Source organism: Psammomys obesus, unplaced genomic scaffold, assembly GCF_907164565.1.
Source record: "Psammomys obesus unplaced genomic scaffold, mPsaObe1.curated_primary_1811, whole genome shotgun sequence".
Taxonomy (NCBI): Eukaryota; Metazoa; Chordata; class Mammalia; order Rodentia; family Muridae; genus Psammomys; species Psammomys obesus.
This window is the reverse complement of record NW_026594311.1, coordinates 58,748-69,151: the sequence shown is the minus strand read 5'-3', so window position 1 is coordinate 69,151 and position 10,404 is coordinate 58,748.

Here is a 10,404-nt window from a genome sequence, read left to right as displayed (position 1 = left end):
TCGAGACTGCAATTTTGCCTGCTTCTCCCCCCCAAAATGCTTTTTCCTAACACACATTCTTCTTCATTGCCTTACATTTGACAGCTGTCTTCTTTCTTCTCTGATTTCTGAACTCTGTCAGAACCCATGACACTATATATACCTTAATCCACTCAATACTTCTCAATTTTGAGATTATTTTTCATCTTGAGTTTTTCCTCAAACTCAGTCTCATATCTGCTAACAAGAGCTGAACATACTTTGTTTAGAGTAACAATCAGCTTTTATTTGTTTTCTCTCCTAATTAGCCCACAAAAAGACACATAAAAACTTAAACATCTCGGGACCGGGAGGGGAGGAGGGAGGGGCTTATGGGGGGTACAAAATGAATAAAGTGTAATTAATAATAATAAAAAATTGCTTTCCCTTTAAAAAAGACCACTATGGAACTAAGCTCCATGTTATCAAATAGAAATAAGATTCTGAGAAAGAAATGCCAAACAAACAAACAAACAAACAAACAAAAAAAAACTTAAAACATCTCAATAAAAAAGAAAAAAAAATCCCAGGATCTTTCAGCTGTTAAGATCTGCAGCCAGGCACTCTGGGTCGAAAAAGTTTAATGCTAACTATTAATGTGGAGAAAGTGAGGACTAGGCTAAGCAATTGGTCTGTGTAGCACCTCTGATTATAACAGGATTATTCCATGTCGTGGTGTTTCAAGTGGTCCATGGCACATTATATACTCTCTGTACTGGCACAAATGTAGGCCTCTCTATCTGGAGAAGCTTCTACGAGAAGATTTATGGCAAACCATGTAGCTGGATGTGCACAGTCAGTGGACACGATGTTTGTGGACAATTCTGAAGGGCTTTAGGAAACCTTACAACTAAATAACAAAAACAGAGTGTAGGGGCTGGAGAAATGACTCAGTGGTTAAAAGCACGGACTACTCTTCCAGAGGACCTGAGTTTGAACCCCAGTAACCCCATGGCAGCTCACAACCATCCAGTTCTATAGGAGTTGATGCCCTTTTCTGGTACAGACACACATGTAGTCAAAACATCCATATACATAAAATAAAAAAATAGAAGATTCAAAGCAGAGTATAGAATCGTGTATAGACTGCGCATAGGCAAATTAAAATTGCAACTAAGCATCATATACCCTACGTTTTCCATAGAATGCTGTGCAGCTCTGTGCCATCTATAATGACTAATTTGTAGAATGAAGAAAACGAAATGCATAAAGCTTAAGACTGGTTCAGTTTCAGATGCTGCAATTTAAAGGAAAAGAAATGTTTTTATTCCTGCAAGCTTCCTGGTTTGTTTTATCTGCCAAAGGTAAAGGTAGGGCCAGCCTGTTTCCAGGGCAGCAGTTGAAGAGTTTTTTTTTTTCCTGTGGGTAGATCATATTACGTTCTTGATTTCTGAGTTTGGTAAAATTGAATTTGATACTAGTACAATTTTACATCACTCATCTACATTTATGTCTCTCCAAAAGCCAAATATCTCAAATAAACCTCTTATTTAAAATGTTTAAATTAACTTTTGATTTTTATTTTTCCAAAATGAACAAGTCCCTGGTAAAAACTGTACACAGAAAGAGAGAGCTTAATATAATTATGTACCTGTGAAATTACCAATAGGATTGACAGAAATGCCTATGAAATATTTAATGTCAAAGAAGCTTACATGCCACTTTAAAGAAAAACTACAGGAAGATAAAAATCTATGCACATTAATATTTCAGCATTTTGAAGCCACTAAATATACTGATTTTTCTCCTGAAGCCACAATATAATATATAATACATTCGACAAGTATGGGCAGATTACATGAATAAAATAGACATTTTAAAGAACATTATTAGTTACACAATGAAATAAATGAGCAACAGTTTTGGTTTTGTTCCTTTTTCTTTTCTCCTTTCTTTCTTTCTTTCTTTCTTTCTTTCTTTCTTTCTTTCTTTCTTTCTTTCCTTCTATCTTTCTTTTTTGAGGCTGGGTCTCACTATGTAGCACTGGCTGTTCTGGAATTTATTATATAGACCAGACTGGCCTCAAACTCACAGAGATCCTCCCTGCTCTGCCTTCCCAGTGCTCAGATTAAAGGTGTGTGTGTGTGTGTGTGTGTGTGTGTGTGTGTGTGTGTATGTGTGTGTGTGTGTGCCACTACGCCAGCCAATATATTCTTTCTTGTTTGTTGGTAATAGCTCTGATCTTTAGCTTTGGGTATACAATCTGAAGTAAGCTCAGAGACAAAAGGTGGGGGAACTGTGGGTGAGGGGCAAGAAGGAGCTCTAGAGATAGTAAGTGCTATGAAGAGGAAGTGGGGAAAAAAGAGACTTCAAGTAGGAGGGAGAGGGAGGACAATGAAAAAGGGATAAAGGAGAGAAAATGGCGCTAGGGGTGTAAGAGAAAGCCACAGGAAAACATATTGATCCATTGGCTTGCATTAAACACACACACACACACACACACACACACACACACACACACAAATCTGTGGGCGCTTTCTTGGTGCTTTTGTCCTTTTCGGCACCCGCTGCTGCTTGTGATAATTACCTTAGTTGTCTACTTGTCTGTTTTTCCCTCTTCTCCAAGAAATAAAAGAGAAAATCATGTTTTGTCATTGTCTATAAAAAGCCCTGGCTGTGCAGGCCTCACAGTGGGACAGGGCACTTGAGGCAGTGTCTGTAATACAACTAGCAGGCACTATCCACGTTAGGAACGACCTTTCATGTGACAAGAAAGTGTTTCCTGGACACAGTGCAGAGAGAGAGAGCTGTTGGCATGTGTCGGGTAGAGATAGGGTTGCCAGCTGGAGTTGTCAAGCCTACAGAGGAATAAGAAGAGAGCAATGAGGAATGAGAAAAGCAGCTTCGGGGACACTGGTACAAAGCTTGTCTAAAGATGTAAGAGAAGGGAGCAAGGCCTGAAAATCCTCCACCCTCCTTAAGCAGAGACATAGAGCCTGTCTGGCGACCCTGAGCTTCATGGTTTTTCTGTTATGAATCAGACAGACCCAGTAGTAACAGCCTCGCCAAGGTTCCCCTTGGCCCGGGCTTTTCATTGTAGGCAGTTCATTGGCTTCTTGAGTACCTTTGCCCCAACTGTATACAGCTATGGGGTAAAGAACTTCCAGCAGAGGATGAAGCTTTCTTTCAAAAAGGAGTTCAAGACCCATTACTGTAAAGAACCTGTCTGGCGGGGGTGGGGAGGTTGGAGGATGGGGAGTAAGGAGGGTGGGGAAGCATCAGGTTATTTTCCGCCCTGGACAGTCAGCTATTGAACGGGTCTTGTTGTCTACTGAAACCCCTACCAATACAGATATGGTACATGTAATGGTTTTGGTGTAACAATCTTTACGGTGACTTTTAAATTGATTCTGGATTTGCTAGAACAGATTCTCTCCAACAAGTCAGGGGGCCAGAAAAGTGGAGGTGAGGAGAAATCAGGTATACCCAGATGAGGATAGGACTTCCTCCGAGAGAAAGGCTCAAGAAACACGTGAAAAAGAGATCAGGGTCTATGCCCAGACTCTGTGACTAGATGACCGATGAGTGTAAATGGCTTCTTCCTCCCATGCATCTGATGAGTGAGCGCCTCCCATGCAGGCCCTCTCTTGCCAGCTTTGATGTTGGAAGGACATCCACATGAGGTGGCAATAGAGATCAACAGACCACCACCAGTTGGCTACTACTAATCAAGCTAATTTTAAAAATGGAACCTCCTCAGCTTCTAGACGGCCTGTGTTTGATACCTTAGACTATTTAGCCCAAATAAGGAGTGCACTTTGGGTGGCTGCTTCCTCATGACTAGATAAAGTGGGGAAACCAAGAGGTAAGAATGGACTTTCAAACATGGCATTCGCTTCACATACATGACCTGGAAACTTCCATCTGCCTTGAGAGAAACCTGTTTTTCCTGTCACCGCAGGGCTGGTAGTAAAACAAACAAAACAAAACAAAACAAAAACCCTACGCCCACAGTTTCAGCATGTTAGTGTCATTTTACTGTTTTTTTTATTTGTTTGATTTTAATTTAAAAAATATTCATTAGTACATATTAATTTTACAAGTGATAAGCTTTGGTGACGTTTTTACTTCAGATGTATTATGTACTTTACTCACACTTAGCATTCATGTTCCTGGTTCTGTGACAATCTTTGTTTTCCCAAAAAGACCCCCCCTACTCCTGTGCTCTCTTTCTCTCTCTCCCTCATTCTCCCTCATTCGGTGTGTGTGTGTGTGTTTGTGTGTGTGTGTGTGTGTGTGTGTGTGTGTGTGTGTGTGTAGCTCACTGTGTGGTCTGAGCTAGCCTGGAACTCAAGATCATCCACTGTTGCCTTCCATGTAAAGACTTATTCTACTAACTAACCTTCTGAACTTGCAGGGTATCTTCTGTCAAAGTGAGAAAACTGACCAGGAAGTAATGAAGCTTAAACTTGGACTGAGTTCAAATTGAATTTTCCATGTGTAGGGTAAGACTCAATGACTGTCAACCTCAATCCTTTAATGTCTGCTGAGGAGGAAAGGTTAGAGTTCTTTCAGTGTTATGTACCACAGTTGAAAGTATGTCTATTGTATCTGATGGTCAAAAATAACCTCTGAATGGTTGGGCAAGCACCAAATCTACTTTTGCAGATTAAGTAGTTGCAAAGGGATGACTCATACCAGGTTAATAAGCGTGAAATGTCATGTTTAGCTCTTAAGTTCACCATGACTGTGGTGAACCCAGCCACTGGATTAAACACTAGTTTAATTATGCTATAAATAATGACTATAATTAGTTGACTTCAGTTACAAGAGATGATTCTTGTTAATCTTGGTGGGGAATCTACTTTTCCTTGAAGGAAGACCTCTAGAAGCTAGAAGATGGGAGAAAATGTTTTACCCTGAGAACTCTTGAAAAAAAAAAAATGTACTGTTTACTCAGGGAAAGCCAATGCAGACATCTTTCCTGCAGAGGTAGAAGTACATTCTTTAAATCCATGAAAATGGTATTAGTTAACAAAATTGGGACAGTCACATTGGCACAGACAGAACAACAGAAGGGGTAGAAAGAAGGACCAGTGAACAAACCAAAGCCAGGGTGAGGACAGACAGGCAAGGGGCAGGAGCAAATGACAGAAAGACAGAATGGCAGGCAGCAGGCACTCAGCGTCTGTTTTTGACCTTACCGGTATTATTGAAGCTTTCTGTGACACAAATAGATCTTATTCTTGGACTTCAACAGAAATTATTATATAGAGATAGAGACTCTGGTAGGATCTAAAATCAGCTCAAGGTAGAGGAGGGTCAAAGTCATTGCCACCTTTATCTCATTCATGGTAAATTGTTTTCCCAGTGTATTTCCTGGACCAGAAAGAGGCTTGAGGGAGAAATGGCCTCAAGCACTGTGCAGAGCTCTGCAGAGGCTGGACCTGGAGCTCCAGGTCGGAGGTGAAGGTCTGAGACTCTATGATGGACTCACTGGCCAGCATTCTCTATGTGTCACACCTATTTGACACTTGACCTTGACTCACAGACTCTCATATTTTGGCCAAACTTTTTTATTTTTTATTTTTTTAAATCTTCCTGCTAGTGTTGACCTTAGTGTAACCCTCTAAATCTATTAGGTCAGTTCAATCACTCCAAAGGACAGTCTAATAGCACCTATCATTTTATGACTTGGTCTTTAGTTAGCTCACTTCTCCCACTATGAGTTTTTGGCTCCCCAGTGTGGAAGAGTAGGTCATACTCCTGAGGATCACTATCCACTAGGGCAAAAGTTTTCTGATCATCAGAGGGAAATCAGATGTCAATGGAGAAGCCCCTGAAGAGGGCATCAGTATGGGGAGCCTCAAGATAATGCCACATTGGCCTCACACTCAGTCCTCACTCTCCACCTTTCATCCAGCAAGCACCTGGGACCTTCTCACTCTACTGAAGAGGTATCCTGTGTGTCATTCTCAGTTTCTTCTTCTGGAATCCTCTGTTCTCCTTCCTCAGCTTCCTCTACACTAACCTTCTGTGTCCTTGGCCAGGTCAGATGGTGTCCAGGTGCAGCAGCAACCATAGCCTCTATTGACTGCTGCCCCCACCTTTTGCCTACCAAGTTCTACTTCCTTCCTCAGTGCATGCTGAGATCACAGAGAATGTCTTCCCCCACCCTCTTTCTGAACATCCTAAGGTATCAGACCAATGAGTAGATGGGCCTCACCCCTCTTTCAGCTGTATCTTTATATCCCATGCACTCAAGACACCATCAATGCTTTCTTCAAGAACACACCATAGTTCAGGGCCCAGGACAGTGCCAGGAGCTGGAACGTTTCACGAACCAATCAGTAGATGACAGTGTGAAAGAATGAAGGTAAGATGTCTGTCCCACATGCAGGTACTTGGTTCTTACAAAATCCTCTTGTTCTTTTCACTGAAGTACTGGAAGATTTTCTTCTCTCTATGTTCTACCTCTCAGCACGAGTTGGCACAGAAGCACATCTTTTAATTCTTCATATTTGAATTAAGTTACAAAATAAACTCTATTGGATCATGCTGAAAGTAGCTATTGGTTCTCCCACAAAGCATATTTATTTGTACCTCACTGTTCTCTGGTTTTAAGAGCCTTATTCAAAGTTATTACCTAGGAGGAAATACTCAGCCCTAGAGCAAACCAAATCATCAGGGACAACCAGATGGCTAAAGGCCAGCACAAGAACATAATCAACAAGAACCAGGGCAATATGGCACTACTAGAGAGCAGATATCCTACAACAAGCCCAGTATATCCTAACACAGCCGAAGTGAAGCACAAGAAGATGACCTTAAATCCAACCTCATAAAGATACAGAGGCCTCTAAAGAATAAATAAATAATTGAACAAATGTCATTGTTTTATGGTGGAGCATCTTTTGGGTATATGCCCGGGAGTGGTATAGCTGGGTCTTGAGGTAGAACTATTCCCAATTTTCTGAGAAAGTGCCAGGTTGATTTTCAGAGAGGTTGTACAAGTTTGCACTCCTACCAGCAATGGAGGATTGTTCCTCGTTCTCCACATCCTCACCAGCAAGTGTTGCCACTTGAGTTTTGATCTTAGCCATTTTGACTGGTGTAAGATAAAATCTTAGAGTCCTTTTTGGTTTGTATTTCTCTGATGGCTAAGGACATTGAGCATTCTTTTTTTAAAGTGCTTCTCAGCCATTCGGGATTCCTCTGTTGTGAATTCTCTGTTTAGCTCTGTGCTCCATTTATTTGATTTGTTGATTTTTAATTCCTAAGTTCTTTGTATAATTCGGATATTAGTCCTCTGTCTGATGTAGTGTTGGTGAAGATATTTTCTCAATCTGTAGGCTGCTGTGTTGTTCTATTGACAGTGTCTTTTGACTTACAGAAGCTTCTCAGTTTCATGAGATCCCATTTATTAATTGTTGATCTCAGAGCCTGTGCTGTTGGTGTTCTCTTTAGCAAGTTGTCTCCTGTGCCAATGAGTTCCAAAGTTTTCCCCACTTTGTCTTCTAATAGATTTAGAGTCTCTGGTTTTATGTCAAGGTCTTTGATCAACTTGGACTTGAGTTTTGCAGCTTTATTCATAATAGCCAGAAACTGGAAACAACCTAGATACCCCTCAGCTGAAGAATGGATACAGAAATTGTGGTACATTTATACAATGGAATACCATTTGGCTATTAAAAACAAGGCTATTAAAATCATGAAATTTTCAGGCTAATGGATGGAACTAGAAAAAATCATCCTAAGTGAGGTAACCCAGACCCAGAAAAGACACACACAGTATATATTCACTTATAAGCAGATATTAGATCTATAGTACAATCCACAGACCCAATGAAGCTAACTAACAAGGAGAGCCCAAAGGAAGGTGCCAGAATGTCACTCAGAAGTGGAAACAGACAGCAGAAGTTCATGAAGAGAAGGTACTGGGAACAAGATGGAACAGGGAGAGAAACAAGGATGGGCATCAGATGTGATGAGAACTGAGGTGGGAGGTGAGACAGCTGGGAACAAGAAGGGAAACTGAGGGGGCTATCTCTTTTGGTAAATGATCGTAAAAAACCAATATGTTTTTACAACATCCTTAGTGAAAAATATTTTATGTATTGCAAGTGGCAGAAGGCAAGGATGGTGCTGAGAGCTTACATTCTGATCCAGGCAGTAAAAAGACAGTCAGAGAGAGAGAGAGAGAGAGAGAGAGAGAGGGGGAGAGAGAGAGAAACAGAGAGAGACAGAGAAAGAGACCTGGAAACGTCAAACACCCCCCCCCCCCCATGATATACCTCCTCCAAGGCCACACTTACTTCAACAAAGCCATACTTCTAATCCTTCCCAAAGTTTCCTTAACTGGGGACCAAGCTTTCAAGCATAGGTGCCTAAGGAGGTTATACCAAACCACCACATGTAATGATCCAGGGAAACAAGAACCTACAAGCATCATGCAGTTTGGGGTCTGAAAGAAAGGAAGAAAAGAAAGGCTTTACAGGAAACTGGCATTAATCACAGCCAATGAGCTGCCATGGGCTGCTGTGAGTTCTGGATAAGTGACTGCGGGCAGACTGTCCCATGTCGCCTTCCACTGCTTGCCATCCCTGTGATTCTGTCCTTACAGAAACTAACTTATGGACTCTAACTCATTATGATGATATCTTCATGAAGGGAGCAGTTTTGTATACAAGAACATGCGCGGAGATATGAAGTGGCATATATATTAAGACGATGGATATTTACAAACCACAGTAATGGGTCCACAACAGACATCTCCTCAGAGCCCACAAGAGAAACCACCTGCCCAGCTGGGTGCTCTGGGACCTCTTGTCCCTACACTGAGGAACAAGATATTCCTGTTGTTTTAGCTATGGCTCTTCAGTGTGGCAGTCCTGTCAATTGGTACAATTATGTAATGCTGTGGTCAGGGAAAGGTTGTTAGTTTAACCTATTTCCTGAAGAATGAGGAAACCAAAACCATAGTTAGATAATATGTCCATGTGATTTATTAAACCCAACCCTGCTGACCTCATGGTAACCTTCTCTCTAAATTTCCATAGCTTCCAAGTAAGTCTTTATGCTATGCTGGAAAACCTAGCTTCAAAATCCGTCATTTGACAGTTTTCAGAGCCTACCATACAGCATGGCTCTCACAATTCAAGTCTTGTTTTTAAAGGACAGGGCAGGAGTTCATTATTGGAAAGTGAATGAATGAGTCTTCGTTAACATATTTGTTACATGTAAGCATATATAATCATGAGCTATGAAAAAAAAAACAGAAGAAAAGAAAAAAATACTGTGGACAGGAGAAGCCCCACTAAACCCAAGGACAGGAAATAGTCAGGATAAGTATACAAAGCACAGAGCATGGAGTGTGAGCTCTTGGGCTTCTGAGTTTCTTAAAAATCAATGTATTCATTTATCCTGCAAACATTCACAGAGGCCTCTAAAAGCTGTTTACATAAACACAAATCACCGGAAACACTCCGTGCTTTGGTGAAACTGATGTGCACATCCTTCTGGACACACCACCATGTTGTCCTGTAGCTGTTCTGTTCATAATAACTAGAACATGGAAACAGCTAAATATCTGTTAATTGATGAATGGATAATTAAAATGTAGTACCTATATACAATGGAATTTTACACAGCTGTAAAAAGAAATGAAATTTGCAGATAAGTGAATGGAGATGAAAAATGTTATAAAAGAATGAGGTAAATCAAACCCAGAAGGACAAATACTACAAATAGGAGGGTTCTAGCATTAAATCTTTATATTTTTGTGTTTAATTTGAAGCAACTGTAGAATCCAGGAAACTAAAACAGGACAACTGATAGGGAATGGAAATAAAGATCCTAAGGGAGCGGGAATAGACCAGAGGTGACACAAAGAAGGAGAACTAAGGGGCGAGGAATGGAGGGTACTGGGGACAGAGGTGGGTGCTGGGGGAAAATAATTAACTCTAATGATGTTTGAAAAAGCCATATGGAAACCTATTCCCCCCCCCACACGTGTGTGTGTGTGTGTGTGTGTGTGTGTGTGTGTGTTCAATTGGAATAGATGTCTGTGTTCATTACAGATGCCATAGATTGCCAAATAAAAAGCCAGGTGCCAGGAGTGTGATAATTCCTTTCAAGTTGTAGGTCAGAGGTGTCCTAGAGACACACTCCAAACAATTCAGGCTATTGCCATTGTTCTTGGTTGCCCAATAAAACTTGATAGAAAGGCCTTATTACTGAAAACATCACACACATTAATTATAGCATGTGAAAAAATCACTGACCAGGAAGCTTTCTCCTCTGACAGCTAGTTTTCATTGTACTGAAAGGTGCTTTGCTGGCTGCTGGTGGAGTGGGGAAGTCACCAAGAATCTTACCCTGTGAACTACAGTAGCGACTGGTGTGGCCCATGGGTACAATAGTGGCACGGATGTCATAGGTACAGCT